Source organism: Sardina pilchardus, chromosome 2 (assembly GCF_963854185.1).
Source record: "Sardina pilchardus chromosome 2, fSarPil1.1, whole genome shotgun sequence".
NCBI lineage: Eukaryota > Metazoa > Chordata > Actinopteri > Clupeiformes > Clupeidae > Sardina > Sardina pilchardus.
The window spans coordinates 34236749-34252500 of record NC_084995.1 but is presented as its reverse complement, the minus strand read 5'-3'; the positions used below and the strand labels follow the sequence as shown (position 1 = coordinate 34252500).

The 15752-nt window shown below is 38.3% G+C and overlaps 3 long non-coding RNA genes across 3 annotated transcripts; 2 read left to right on the top strand and 1 right to left on the bottom strand.

Annotated features, from left to right (window-relative positions):
* Positions 1 to 2344: 2344 nt before the first annotated feature.
* LOC134071310 (uncharacterized) lies at positions 2345 to 10490 on the top strand. Its single transcript, XR_009937047.1, has 3 exons — positions 2345 to 2698; positions 10153 to 10204; positions 10424 to 10490. It is a non-coding gene; the product is annotated as an uncharacterized LOC134071310 (long non-coding RNA).
* Positions 4188 to 7335, bottom strand: LOC134071303 (uncharacterized). Its single transcript, XR_009937043.1, has 3 exons — positions 7246 to 7335; positions 5671 to 5757; positions 4188 to 4557 (listed from the first exon to the last, which is right to left on the bottom strand). It is a non-coding gene; the product is annotated as an uncharacterized LOC134071303 (long non-coding RNA).
* A 1964-nt stretch (positions 10491 to 12454) lies between the features above and the next one.
* Positions 12455 to 12822, top strand: LOC134071323 (uncharacterized). Its single transcript, XR_009937050.1, has 2 exons — positions 12455 to 12487; positions 12701 to 12822. It is a non-coding gene; the product is annotated as an uncharacterized LOC134071323 (long non-coding RNA).
* Positions 12823 to 15752: the final 2930 nt, after the last annotated feature.

The following is a 15752-nucleotide window of genomic DNA, read 5'->3' as shown; positions in this document are numbered from 1 at the left end:
TATGGCTATGGCTATGGCTATGGTTATTTAGCAGACGCCTTTGTCCAAAGCGACATACAAATAAATAGCAATACAAATTAAATAACAGTGAACAATTACAAAAAAGGGAGAATAGCAATATTATCAATACAACAATCATTTAAGCACTAATCTAATGAGAAATAAAACAATGAAATGACAAAAGCAATCAAATAAGTCACTCAGTTAATTATCTAATAACAATAACTATAGCAAGGTATGGCTAAATTTAAGGACAATAGCAGAATAAATGTAAAATTTTAACAATGGACAAATTATAACAAAACAAAACTATTATACAAACCATAACACATAACAAACACTCAAAAGACTAAGTGCATATTAAACAAATATGCCTTAAGACCCCTCTTAAAAGATCCAAAACTGTTGCTTGAACGGAGAGCACTGGGCAACTCATTCCACCAACACGGAACCACTGAAGAATAGGATCTACAGATTGACCTAGCATGTATGGTTTGTCGACATAACAGACGCTCCTCAGAAGATCGCAATGGGCGGTTGGGAATGTACATCTTCATTCGTTAAAATGTTACCTAGCTAGGCGGCTAGCTAGCTAGCCAGCAACCAGACAGCTAGCCCCTCAATGGGAGTACGCCCTCGCTGCATTAATATCAATGGGATACTTGTGGAATGTTATCAATAAATTGGTCATTATGGCTTTCTGGATTTATTGACGGTATTTTGGAATATTTTGTCATAATCTGTAAGTTTTCCCGATCATTTCAAGCCTAATAGTGTATTTTTTAGTGTATGGATTTGTTAAGAAACTAACTTAATATCAGACCATGCTGCTGTTGGTTATGTCTGGTTGCTGGCTAGCTAGCTAAGGTAACATTTTAAACGGAGCTGTGTCATTCTTTGAAATGACAACTACCTGAATAACATTAGTGACATTAGGTAAAGTGGGTAGTTTATACTCAAGTGAACTTGCAACGGTATATACAGTTTAAGCGGAGTCTTTCAACTGTTAGTGACCTAGCAGCGCATAGCTATATTGTCATGGTTACTGCCATTCACTTCCATTGCTTTTTAAGCTAGCGTCCGCTAGCTAGTTAGCTCGGTTCACAGACTAATTAAATTATTCATTCCGTGCCCTATGGAATGATTCATTGGTAGGCCTATCATGCATGATTGTAGACAGAAATACTGTAATCTCAATTATGTTTGTATGTTTTGTCAGTTTTGTCTGAGGATGAGAGAGTTTTTTCTGACGCTGAGAAAGTTCTGTCTGAGGATGAGAGAGGTTTTCCTGACACGGTTTTGTCTGAGAATGACTAAGTTTTTTCCGACGCTGAGAAAGTTTTGTCTGAGGATGAGAGAGGTTTTTCTGACACGGTTTTGTCTGAGAATGACAGAGATTTTTCCGACGCTGAGAAAGTTTTGTTTGAGGATGAGAGAGGTTTTTCTGACACGGTTGTCTGAGGATGACAGAGTTTTTTTTGACGCTGAGAAAGTTTTGTCTGAGGATGAGAGAGGTTTTTCTGACAGAGGTTTTTCTGACGCAATTTTGTCTGAGGATGAGAGAGGTTTTTCTGACGCTGACACAGTTTTGTCTGAGGATGACAATGTTTTTCTGACGCTGAGGCAGTTTTGTCTGAAGATGACGGTAGTTTTCCTGAGTCTGACACCTGAGTCTGAGGATGACAAGGTTTTTTCTGACGCTGACACAGTTTTGCCTGAAGATGACAGAGGTTTTTCTGACGCTGAGGCAGTTTTGTCTGAGGATGACGGATGTTTTTCTGAGTCTGACACCTGAGTCTGAGGATGTCCTAAAATGTACACCGTACCCGGTTCTGAGCTCTTTCATGCAATATAGGTCTCATCTCGCTGTGACTAATAATCGCAGAGCAATGTACAGAGAAGAATGGGTGTGTTTTTTGACGCACTTTGCGTCCGTCCGGCTCATAGGGTCCGTTAAATTGACGTGGAAAAAAATAGGATTTGTAAACTGTCGGAATGGGGGTACAAAAATGTGTCGGATTGGCAGCATGTCGGAATAACACCATGTCTGAATAGCGGCATGTCGGACGAAAGGGATGTCGGACTGGCAGGATGTCGGACTGCCGACATGTAAGCTCCCAGTTACACCCATGGATTTCTCAATCTCCTTTAGAGCATGCTTAGTCTTCGACGCAATGGTTTCCAAAGGGTGAAGGTTGCAATTCACCCAGCTGGCATCCTGACGTCAATTTGACATCAACAAGTAGTTAAGATTTTGACCAACATGTATGACGTGCATAAATATGCATAATTTCATTATATTTTGTAATGATTTCCTTGTGGTTGTAAAGAGGCCCAAAAAGGTATCAATCTAACATGTTTTTTCTGGTCCCTACATCTCAGGTCTATATTATTGACATTAAATCAACGTTGATTTGATGTCAGGAAATAAGACGTCAAATTGATGTGAAATTTATGTCAAAACAACGTCTGTTAAAATGTCTGAAAAGGTATATTATTAGCCTACTCATTGTAAATCGACGCGAGTTTTTCAACATCCTGACCCACACAGCAGAGGGTTCCAAAACGGACCCTCTGCGGTGGACTCCGTGCGGATACACACATCGAACGCGCCCTTTCCAGTCCTAACGGCTCCTTCAGTTTTCAAATTTCTCGTTGATGAAGTGGAAGACGAAACAGCGGCGTCTGAAGGCTGACTGTAAGTATGCTCCTATATGCTTTATTTATGCAGCTACCGAGTCTATCCACTGAAAAAGTACTTCCATAACACAAGTAACCTACTTATCTAGCTTTATTTGCTGATATTATCCGAAGATTTGCTGGTCTGCAGATATTGCTCATATTTACACACCAGCTACGGTCTAGCTGCTAGCTTTCGCAAGCTAATTTAGCCCACTTTAGACAGGGCTAAATCCTGTCCAACTAGGGCTTTGTTACCCTTTTAATTAAAGCTAAACTCAGAACTGAGTTTAAAATGAGCAACGGTTAATTTGGTTTAACGCTAACTTTGTGTTTGTGAACAACAAAAGTTGGCTTGCGTTAGCTAGCGTTAGCTTGTTAGCTAACGATAGCATTAAAGTTACAGGAAAACTAGTTTTTGTTAACGTTATGAAAGCTTAGATGTTGGACTCGGGAGTCTTTAAGAAAACGTAGGCCAATTCGGATGTGTCTAAACATCATTTCTTTCTGGGAGGGAGGCTGATTTCACATTGTTCACCAGTCCGGGATAACGTTAGCTGCTAGCTAATGGTTTTAAATTATGAATGACGTTAGCAGTAGCCTGCTAGTTCTAATAAGGTAGCGCTAACCAGCTGCCGCATGCTCAAACACATACGTCATAGCTCGACATTCTCTGCTGGCAGCAACAAATAGCTTTGGGACTCGTGCTTATATTTTGTACACGTTAGAAACCAGCAAACAGGCCTACTATTCAATCTAAAAAGTCCGGTTTCCAGACGTGTTTCCTGGTGACTTTTTAGATTGAACTGTAGCTGCTAGAGATTACCCAGGTAAAAAAAAAAACTATTGAAAATATACTTTTTCAGAGTGTAATAAGTACAGTGTGTACTTTTTTCGTCAAATCCAAGTATATTTAAGTATATTAAAGTATGTATTAAGTTCATCGTAATACAAACTTCACTATACTTCAAGTGTGTAGGGTATGCTAAATTGGAACAACTATTTACAAACTTCAAGTGCACTGAAGTACACTAATTAAAATGAGCAATTAAGCATACTTACAGTACAATTACATTGTATGACCATTCTAATAGAAGTACACTTAAAAAATAATTGGAGCTCAACTTACAGTTGAGTTTAAGTACATTTTGTACATACTGTTATCATACTAAGTATTACTATAAAGTATGTTAATTTAGTATGCCTCTTTAATATTTCAAGTGATCTACAAATGCACTTCCGTACTATATTTAGTGCATTTAAAGTGTCCCACTATGACAATGATAACATATTTCAAGTGAAGTTCAATTACAAGCTAAACATCATAGACACATACTTTCAGTGCAATATTATTATATTTTATTGTAGAAAAGAACTGTCTTTGAAGTATATTTTATCTGTACTTTAATTCCCATATTGTTATACTTTGGCATACATGTCGATATTACACTTTAAGTGTATTACATTACAATTAATTTCAAGTGCATTACAACAGATTACAAATCTCATTTCAGAAAGGGAACTTTATTACAATAAAATTACAAAAATACATAATTCAAGCAAAGGATATATAATGCTAATAACACAATAACAGGAACATAACTACACATCACCATTCACATTTATTGAATATTACAACACGCAAATGCAGCAAAGTCCCTGAATTTGCATGAATTGGTGAACGTGCAAGATCACAAAATCATGGAGGGCCTGCACAATGCTAATGAGGGATCGGTTCAAGGTACTTCAGTCATAGTACCATGTCCTCACTGCAAGTCTCACTGCTAGTGCGTGGTGAGTCGCTTTGGCTGGAGGAAATAGATGAATCTGCCATGTTGTTTATGACTGCTTTCAGTGATGACACCAGTCCTGGCAGCTCTAAAACAAGGATGCAATATAAAAAGGGTCAGTATCACATTATGATACAAAGAATAAGTATCACATTGTGTCAGAAAATAGAGCATATACAGCGAGGATAAGTATTGGAACCCATGCTAACGTTGACTAAAAAATTAGGAAATATCCAACCTTTAAGGACACCAATTGTCTTTGTGAGTGAAATGTATAGCAAATAAATAAATGTTCTTCCTTAAAATACAGGGGTCATAAGTATTTGCTCCCATTTGTTAAATTCCCATAGAGGCAGGAAGATTTCTATCTTTAAAAGCCACTTATTTCATGGATCCAGTATACTAGGCATCCTGATAAAGTATCCTCAGCCTTTGGAATTAAAATAGCCCCACATCACATACCCTTCACCATACCTAGAGACTGGTATGATGTTTTTTTTTTCAGTTAGCCTATTAGCCGGGTTGGCATTGAGCCCAATGAGCATCAAACCAGCTAATAACTGGAAAAAAAAAGGTCAGGTGAGGTCAGGACTGTGTGCAGGCCAGTCAAGTTCATACACACCAAACTATATAATTCACGTCTTTATGGACCTTGCTTTGCACACTGATGCACAGTCATGTTGGAACAGTAAGAAATTTTGGACAATTCCATGCTCCCAACTTTGTGGGAACAGTTTTGGGAATTGCCCCTTTCTGTTCCAACATGACTGTGCACCAGTGCACAACGCTAGGTCCGCAAAGACATGGATGACAGAGTTTAGTGTTGACTGGCCTGCACAGTCCTGACCTCAACCCAATAGAACACCTTTGGGATGAATTAGAGCAGAGACTGAGAGCCACCTCGTCCAACATCAATGTACAACCTCACAAATGCGCTTCTGGATGAATGGTCAAAAAAGCTATAGCTGCAAAGGGTGGACCAACATCATATTAAACTCTATGAATTAAGAATGGGATGTCTATTGACATCACTATACTTTTGGCAATATAGTGTACGCCGATGCAAGCTCTATAGTGCTTCATCAATGAAAAATACTGTCCGTCTCCACGACTTCTTTGATGCATTTTCATGCAGAAAGAGAGTCTGAGGTCCATTTTCACCGAATTTACACTGTTTTTTGGGATATTCATTTACACTTACCAGGTATTCCTTTGAGTTTCTCAGGGCCTTCAAGTACACAACAAGTGCTTGCAGGTGGCAAACTCTCAACGAGCCAATGATGGGATTCTGCAAAACAGGGAAATATAATAATAACACTACTTTACTTACACTTACAAATTAAGCATCTTAACCCTCTAACCGCCCAAGGCGCCGTACGGCGACAAGCAACATCACTGATTAAAACAGACGGTAGATCCGAGTAGGGTGACAAATCGCCTTTGTACTCTCCACCACTAGTTGGCAGACATCCAGAGCTTCGATTCAAGCCCAAATTCGAGTAAAAAAGTTTTCAGGAAGTGCCTGTATTACTCGCGAGAAACAAAAAAAAAAGACGCATTTCCTGTTTATAACGCGGAAGTGAAATGCGCGATCGCTATGCACAAATTGAAGCAGAAAAACGGCAAATGTTAAAAAACAAAGTCGTGTGTTATGAAGTCTTGGGTCTGCCATTCACCTACTCTGATTCTGAAGGAGAATATCTGCCTTTTGGAGATTATGATCGGTCGTTCATTGGCAGTGACAGTCAAGATGCGTCTGTGAATGGAGGTGGGTCTTTGCGTGTGTACGTCAATGTTTACCTGCAGCAATGTTGATCAAAGGGTTCAAATAAGCATGGTGTGCTTGGTGCCAGTGATAATCATGATGATAGTGTCTGTAATTGACATGGTACAGACAGCAGGTCTAGTAAAAATAGGGCTCTGAAGAACTACAAAGTCATCCGCGATAGGAACTGATTTGACCAGGCTACTTTATTATATAGTAACATAGGGATTGTGGTAATACTAATAGTTTACTATTGTTGGTTTACATGTGGCTGTGGTCCTGTTTGTTTGTTATGTCAGAGAAATTACAAAAATCAAAGTCAAACTGCTCAAATGTGTTCAACAGTCAGTATTTACTGAAATGTGCATAATTTGACGTTATTGCCATCCTGTGACGTCATAATATGCAAATTAGATGAGTACATTTACTCCCTTTATAAACTTTAGTTCATACTCAATGATTTTCACATTTACAGTAGGACTTTATCTCTGACCACTTTCAAGCCATGGCCTTTTGAATTTTTTATGCAAAAATCCAAAAAAACCCGGGCGGTTAGAGGGTTAATGTTTACTATGCCTTTACCGTGCAATCCCCCAATGTTAACTTGGAGATTTGGGTATTGGGATGCAATGCCTGTTTACTGCTCCATGGATAGAGGAGTTTCAAAAGACTCTCAATACATTGGAAATGCATTATAAGATGTATGTAATGCTCATGACTTAGAGAGAGGTGGGGCATGTGACAAGGTGTGTTTACGTAATCACATGTAGAGGTTCATATAATGCATTTCCAATGTATTGAGAGATTTTTTGGAACACATTGATCTTCAATGCAAATCTATTCATGGGGTGGAAACAGGTAGTGCAACCCAAAAATGTAAATGTTAACATTCAAATTCGTCATGTCAGCATGGTCAAAAATGTTTCGTTGACAGGTGCATGTTACGGCCCTGTAGCTCATGGCCTAATATTGGTTTTCAAAGTGGGAGGCACAAAACAACTTCTCACTAACCCGATCAATGGCAGCCATGATCTCCTTAATCTTATGTCTTGTTTCTCCTCCCTTCCTATGGCACTCAGCAGACAGCCTGGAGCAGATGTCAAGTTCTGGCATAAACTTGGACTTCAGGTGCACAATGCGTGTGAAATTCTGCACATCTTGAACCATACGAGGGTAGAGGGGACAGAAAGAATGTACAAAACAACCCAGCATTTGTAGAAAGAATTACAATTAGCATACAGAAAACATTGATCTAAGTATGATATCTGCTTCAGTGACTATGAAGAGCATTCCATGCTTATAATAAACAGGGACAATGAGAATAATTATGCACATAGGTATGGGTGTCTACCGCAAAAGTAACCATGAGCTAACCTGTAATGCCTCTGTAAGAGAGACCTCAATGACGCTGATGTCCTGCACTCTGCACTCCCACGTCTGTGGAGAAAGTATATCAAACTCAACAAATTTACACCATGCAAAACTATAATAATATCAGATTACTGAAATCTTTTAGAATTTGAATTAAAAGTTGGGAAGAAAACATTTAATTACATTGAGGCTTGTTTGTGATCAACAAATCACTCAAACATTTAGAGTAGGCAGCCTCTAGCTGCTACCATGATCATGAAAAACGTACTTGCTTTACTCGTTTAATATAGAAGTCGAATGAGAGCAAGTAGCCTACAATAATGCTGATCACATCATACAAAAATAATGACAAGTCTAACGTTTGTGTAACTTGTCCTTCAAAGATAGTCTGCACGTGATTAACGTTACAGAGAGACTAGGCAAGATGGTGTGGTTTGCTACACGGACATTCAAATAATTCAAATGTTTGTGGACGAACTTTAGTGTCTGTAACAACGCAAATTGTTCATGACACATAAGGACAATTTGGTAACACAGACTGGCCTGCACCTACGTTTAAACATTAAACTTTTCAGATAATAATCTAACTATTAGTATTCTAAGCCTAACACATAAACATAGGCTGGGTTTGTGCGGGGCTAGCTAGCGGCTCTTATGTTAGCCGTTAACTGCTAGCTGCATGAAACAGCAAACACATGAAGTCGTCCTGACCTGGTCACATCCATGAACATTCAATTGTGTTTTATGAAACAAACCCATCAAGGCATAACCACCCCTATTTTCGGCAGGGAGTAAAACTGACCTGGGAAACATGATACAATTCTAACGTTAGCCTGAGATGATTAGCTGTTAGCTACTTAGCCGCCGACATGAGATCTGCTGAACCTCATGTGGGCGGCTAAGTAGCTAGCAGCTAATCATCTCAGGCTAACGTTAGAATTGTATCATGTTTCCCAGGTTTGTTGTCATGCTAAACCCCCTAAAATTACACCGAACTCAAAATAAGAACACTGTGTGTTTAGCAAATACATACCTTACAATCCACGAGTGAGGGAGAAGAGGCAGACCTGCCACAGCCAGAGACCCTCGTTTGTGCGTTTTGAAATAATGCTTCTACGGCGACCATAGAGTGACATATTTCCTCCAAACACGAATGCATTTCGTATAACTGACTCCTTTTCACCTAGAAACCTAATTTTATTGTGTAAATCCTACGAAAAAGGATTCATTAAGATGAGCAATAGTGAGATTTCATTTTTTTGAGAGTGAGTACTGAGATTCTGATACTGAATTGACATGTAAATACAATATCTGTAAAAATAATTAGGCTACTGTTCTTAAAGTGACTTTTCTGTCAATCAAGTGTTTATTAATACATGGTGGTGATAGTGTAGACTTATATTACCTCACCAAGATGTGGAGCCAAATGAAAAAAATATAATTTGTACAAAATAAACTTACTTCGTCCACACTGCAACATTTAATCACATTACTCTTTCAGAAATCAGCCTAACAATGTAAAAACACTTTCCATTGGTAGACTACAGTAAATTGATACATTACCACCAATTAGTTGAAATCAAATGTACACTTTCAAAAATTATACTAACTCTGTATTACAAATAAGTGCACTTACTTAAAGTGCATTAAATTATCACTATATATTTTTTATATTTTAACATATTTTGTGAAAGTATTCCGATATACCACTAAAAATGCACTTATTTTAGAGTGTACTGTACAATGTGTACAGAAGTAACACTTCTAATAAAGTGAGATGATAGTACACTGTAAAAAAGTATGCTAACAGTTTATTTGCAGAAATGACACTTTCCATAAGTACACTAAATTGCCACTCAAAGTATGTCAAATTTAATACACTTAAAACATTGGTACTTCTATCAAATTTAAAATACACTAACAACAAAGTACACTTTCAAAAAGTGCAATCAAAAGACAATTTGATTATTGTGAAATTAGTATACTTTCTTTTTGGACTCAGAAGTTGAACTTAATTACACATATTTTTAAGTATACTTTATAAAGTATACATTAAACTCACTTCAAATAAAGCACAGAAACGAAGAAGCATACTTGCTTTATACTTCATGTACTTTAACCATATTACTAATACACTTAAGTACACTACTTTTTTACCTGGGTACTCTCTAACTTATACGAAATATAAATGCACAAAGGGCACGAGGCTATTTGATTTACATTTTCATGTAGAAATACTGTCGTCTACGAGTTCATTTAATGACATTGAACGTTCCTTGGAGTAAGTTTTAACTGAGAAGAGGCCAAATAGAAGAGGCAGTTGTTGACTTCATGTACAGTATGTCCTTGCTTTGCCTTGGCACAGACCAGACACTTTGTTGTGAATGTTTAGAATATATGGGAAGAGGAGCTAAAATGATCAGCACCATATTTTGTGGATCCCAATATAATGCATTTTTTAATGGGGTGTATTATTGGTTATGATAAATATTTGGCCATTTCTTTCTGATGATAAACGTAATGCATATTTATGTATCTGTGTTGCAGGTCATTCACAAGTGGCTCCAGTCTGGTTTGGTGGTTCTGCCATCCAAGTAAAGTAAGCTTTACAGTTTTACATTTGATTTATTTGACTTTTGGTCTAAACATTAATAATAAAAAATAACCATATGCCTCTGTAACTGGTGTTACTAGTTCAGGACGAAGTGAAGGTAAATGTCAACATGCTTAAATGCCTTTGTCTGCTGTAATAAAACCCACCCTCTACCTCAAAAGCTCTCTAATGAAATGTACATTTATGTACATTTCTGCGTTACAGGTTATTCACAAGTGGCTCCAGTCTGGTTTGGGGGTCTACGCTTTCTCATCCTGTCCTGCCACCCAAGTGAAGTAAGCTATACAGTTTTACATTTGATTTATTTGACTTTTGGTCTAAACATCAATAATAAAAATAACCATATGCCTCTGTAACTGGTGTTACTAGTTCAGGACGAAGTGAAGGTAAATGTCAACATGCTTAAATGCCTTTGTCTGCTGTAATAAAACCTACCCTCTACCTCAAAAGCTCTCTAATGAAATGTACATTTATGTATCTGCGTTACAGGTTATTCACAAGTGGCTCCAGTCTGGTTTGGGGGTCTACGCTTTCTCATCCTGTCCTGCCACCCAAGTGAAGTAAGCTATACAGTTTTACATTTGATTTATTTGACTTTTGGTCTAAACATCAATAATAAAAATAACCATATGCCTCTGTAACTGGTGTTACTAGTTCAGGACGAAGTGAAGGTAAATGTCAACATGCTTAAATGCCTTTGTCTGCTGTAATAAAACCTACCCTCTACCTCAAAAGCTCTCTAATGAAATGTACATTTATGTATCTGCGTTACAGGTTATTCACAAGTGGCTCCAGTCTGGTTTGGGGGTCTACGCTTTCTCATCCTGTCCTGCCACCCAAGTGAAGTAAGCTATACAGTTTTACATTTGATTTATTTGACTTTTGGTCTAAACATTAATAATAAAAATAGCCATATGCCTCTGTAACTGGTGTTACCAGTTCAGGACGAAGTGAAGGTAAATGTCAACATGCTTAAATGCCTTTGTCTGCTGTAATAAAACCTACCCTCTACCTCAAAAGCTCTCTAATGAAATGTACATTTATGTATCTGCGTTACAGGTTATTCACAAGTGGCTCCAGTTTGGTTTGGGGGTCTACGCTTTCTCATCCTGTCCTGCCACCCAAGTGAAGTAAGCTATACAGTTTTACATTTGATTTATTTGACTTTTGGTCTAAACATTAATAATAAAAATAATCATATGCCTCTGTAACTGGTGTTACTAGTTCAGGACGAAGTGAAGGTAAATGTCAACATGCTTAAATGCCTTTGTCTGCTGTAATAAAACCTACCCTCTACCGAAAAGCTCTCTAATGAAATGTACATTTATGTATCTGTGTTACAGGTTATTCACAAGTGGCTCCAGTCTGGTTTGGGGGTCTACGCTTTCTCATCCTGTCCTGCCACCCAAGTGAAGTAAGCTATACAGTTTTACATTTGATTTATTTGACTTTTGGTCTAAACATTAATAATAAAAATAATCATATGCCTCTGTAACTGGTGTTACTAGTTCAGGACGAAGTGAAGGTAAATGTCAACATGCTTAAATGCCTTTGTCTGCTGTAATAAAACCTACCCTCTACCTCAAAAGCTCTCTAATGAAATGTACATTTATGTATCTGCGTTACAGGTTATTCACAAGTGGCTCCAGTCTGGTTTGGGGGTCTACGCTTTCTCATCCTGTCCTGCCACCCAAGTGAAGTAAGCTATACAGTTTTACATTTGATTTATTTGACTTTTGGTCTAAACATTAATAATAAAAATAGCCATATGCCTCTGTAACTGGTGTTACCAGTTCAGGACGAAGTGAAGGTAAATGTCAACATGCTTAAATGCCTTTGTCTGCTGTAATAAAACCTACCCTCTACCTCAAAAGCTCTCTAATGAAATGTACATTTATGTATCTGCGTTACAGGTTATTCACAAGTGGCTCCAGTTTGGTTTGGGGGTCTACGCTTTCTCATCCTGTCCTGCCACCCAAGTGAAGTAAGCTATACAGTTTTACATTTGATTTATTTGACTTTTGGTCTAAACATTAATAATAAAAATAATCATATGCCTCTGTAACTGGTGTTACTAGTTCAGGACGAAGTGAAGGTAAATGTCAACATGCTTAAATGCCTTTGTCTGCTGTAATAAAACCTACCCTCTACCGAAAAGCTCTCTAATGAAATGTACATTTATGTATCTGTGTTACAGGTTATTCACAAGTGGCTCCAGTCTGGTTTGGGGGTCTACGCTTTCTCATCCTGTCCTGCCACCCAAGTGAAGTAAGCTATACAGTTTTACATTTGATTTATTTGACTTTTGGTCTAAACATTAATAATAAAAATAACCATATGCCTCTGTAACTGGTGTTACCAGTTCAGGACGAAGTGAAGGTAAATGTCAACATGCTTAAATGCCTTTGTCTGCTGTAATAAAACCTACCCTCTACCGAAAAGCTCTCTAATGAAATGTACATTTATGTATCTGTGTTACAGGTTATTCACAAGTGGCTCCAGTCTGGTTTGGGGGTCTACGCTTTCTCATCCTGTCCTGAGTGATTCTTGACATTGAAATTATATCAAAATTTGTCAATAAATGTTCATACTTTTGTCATTAATGTTTGATTTCGGATTTATGTTGAATTGACAGCGAAGCTTGATATTGAATGATAGCAAAATAGCATTAAAACATTGTCTTCCTATGCATCAACATCATGACATCTTGACATCAAATAAATGTTGAATTGACATGAAATGCCAACAAAACTTGACATGGAAATGACATCAACATCATGACATCTTGATGTCAAATAAATGTTGAATTGACATCAAAGCCTGATATTGAATGATATCAAAATAGCATCAAAACGTAATCAACCATCATGACATCAAATACATGTTGAATTGACATCAAATCCCGACAAAACATGACATCAAAATAACATCAAAATGACATCAGCAGAGGTCAAAATCTTGACATCAAATTGACATCAGTACATTGACGTCAATATGACTTTCATTCTAGACCTATTTCGTGACGTAATTTTGACATCAATGTTCGATGTCATATTGATGTCAAATTGATATCAAATGCCCACTGGGGCAGCTCATTCAAATGGAGTCACAAATATGGATCTGATAATCCCATAGACAGTACAAGAAATGGACAAACAGACTCCGTTCTCAATGGGAAGGGACTGAAAAAAAGTATTTTTACTTCCCATCGTTCGCGCACAGATTTTGTGATGTTAGCCATCCTGTAACTTGCTGTAACTGGTCTGATAGATGGGTCACATGGAAATTTGACATTCGTTGTTTTTCTAACTTGCCTCTAGCTAATGCTTTACCCCATATTACAGTATAGGCTACATCGTTTTCATTGATCTTACTAATAACCTTCCGTCGTGGTTTTCGTGCAGGCTGGACTGAGCTTCTTATCCAAACATTACATAGCGTTTTCACTGATCTTGCTAATAACTTTCCGACATGGTTTTCGTGCAGGCTGGATTGAGCTTCTTATCCAAACATTATACGGTTAATCTCCCTACTGTGCGACGTTGAATATTAGCTTCCCTCCAACCAATGCTAACTATACTTCTTTATGGGAAACCAACGTTATATACAAGGAAGACATGAATTAGTTGTGCCTTCATACAGAAGCTACAACGGCAACACAGGGCACGTTACATGAAGTTATGGGATCTCAAAAAAATCTGCAATCTATGGCCGTCCTATGGGGGTTAGCAGAGCGTTGATAACCAGCTCCATCCCTGTTTCTACTTCCGGGAACTTTTCTGCCCCCTTGGATAATCCTCAGCAGAGCCTCCTGGAAGTTCATCGACAGCAACAACATTGGTGGTGAAGTGTATTCTGTTCAAGTGGATTCTTTCCTGTGTGGTTGCATCAAAACCTAGTGTGCAGTGTGTGTGCTATAAGGGCTTCAGCAGTCTGGAGGTCACTTATGGCCCCCAGTTCTCTGGTCATGGCTTCCACAGTAGCCCTCCTTGGCACATCACTTAAACTAATGTTGAAGCGCTGCCCAAACTTAGTGATCAAATTGTGGATCAAATTGTGGATGTTGGCAGTGGGCATCTGATTGGATATCGCATCAAACAGCATCAATCGCATGTCGTTTCAGTATGACTTTGCATCTGCTTTTGTGACCTTTTTCTCACTTTCCAAATCCTGAATTTTTTCCTCCAAAAGGTGTAGTGGTGTAGTGGCTCTTACAGAATGTTTTCCTTCACAGTCCTTGGAGTTCAATCTTTCTTGTAATTCACATCATCTTTCCGCATCAATAGAATTTGATCTGACCTCTTGCTTCATGTGGGTAAGGGATTTTTTAGGTGCTTATGACCTCTTGCTTTGACTTTGTACTGATTTGTTTTTTAATTTATAGATGATTTCATGTGATTTCAACTGTTTTTTTTTTTTTTTTAAGTCATCATGGCAGAACACTCAGATGACAGTGAGGATGAGGATGACATGGTTGGGAACAGCTAGATACAGACTTTCTTCTTGGTTACCGTCAACGGCTATCCTGCTTTGCCCACAGTCTTCAAAAGCGATGTCTCAGGCACTCTCAAAAATGGCCAAACTTGCCAATCTGATGCATATTAGCATGGTCTTTAAGGATCGGTTTGAGGCTGTTTTTGGAAATGGTAGAAACATTCCAGTCACAAATGTCACAAGGTGAAATTCGCAATTCAGACAATTACAAGTCATTGAATTGGATCAGACTGCACTAATTCAGATGTGCTCAGTGGACAGTGAAAATGTTGTCCTCAGCTCATGTGAATGGGCCCAGAGAACTTACACAAATTCTTAGACCGTTTGCTGAGGCCACTGAATTGACGGAGGGTGACAAAATTATTACCATCAGCATGGTTGTTCCTACTGTATTGAGCTACATTCTCACTTAAGGCGAGACACGGCAGGTGAAAACACTGTTTTTGTGACCTCCGGTCAATTTCGAGATTTTGTGCTAGTTTGCTACATTAGCATGTATTCTACCACCCTACTACAACAACAAAGTCCGATTTGCACTTTTAGGTGTTTATTTCACAAACTTTTGTCTGCTCGCGCCTATGTATTTCTCCTAATTTCACCAAAAGTTCCCATTCTAAAGTGTCATGTACTCCCGCGACCGTGATCCAAATCATATCGTGTGTGACACTGTTTGAAAGCCCTGTTTCTCCTCACTGATCTATAAAGAATACCTGGATAACTATCTCATTGTTGCTGATCCATCAACAATGAAGCCAATGGAACTGTCCCGAGTGGTCCCATAATGGCGGCGTGGTGTTCAATTCCATTGTTGCAGAACGGCAACATTCTTTTACTGTCTTTTACTGTCTATGCATTCCTATGGCAAGTGGTCCCATAATGGCCGCCCCCATTTAGGCTTCAGAATTTTTAAGTAGATGCTCTATCCAGGTATTCTTTATAGATCAGTGGTTTCTCCTGCATGACGCTATGCAATCCAAATATGGACATTTCCGTTGTATTAGCAACCAATCGCAAGAGTTCAAAGGCAAGTCTAGGCTTA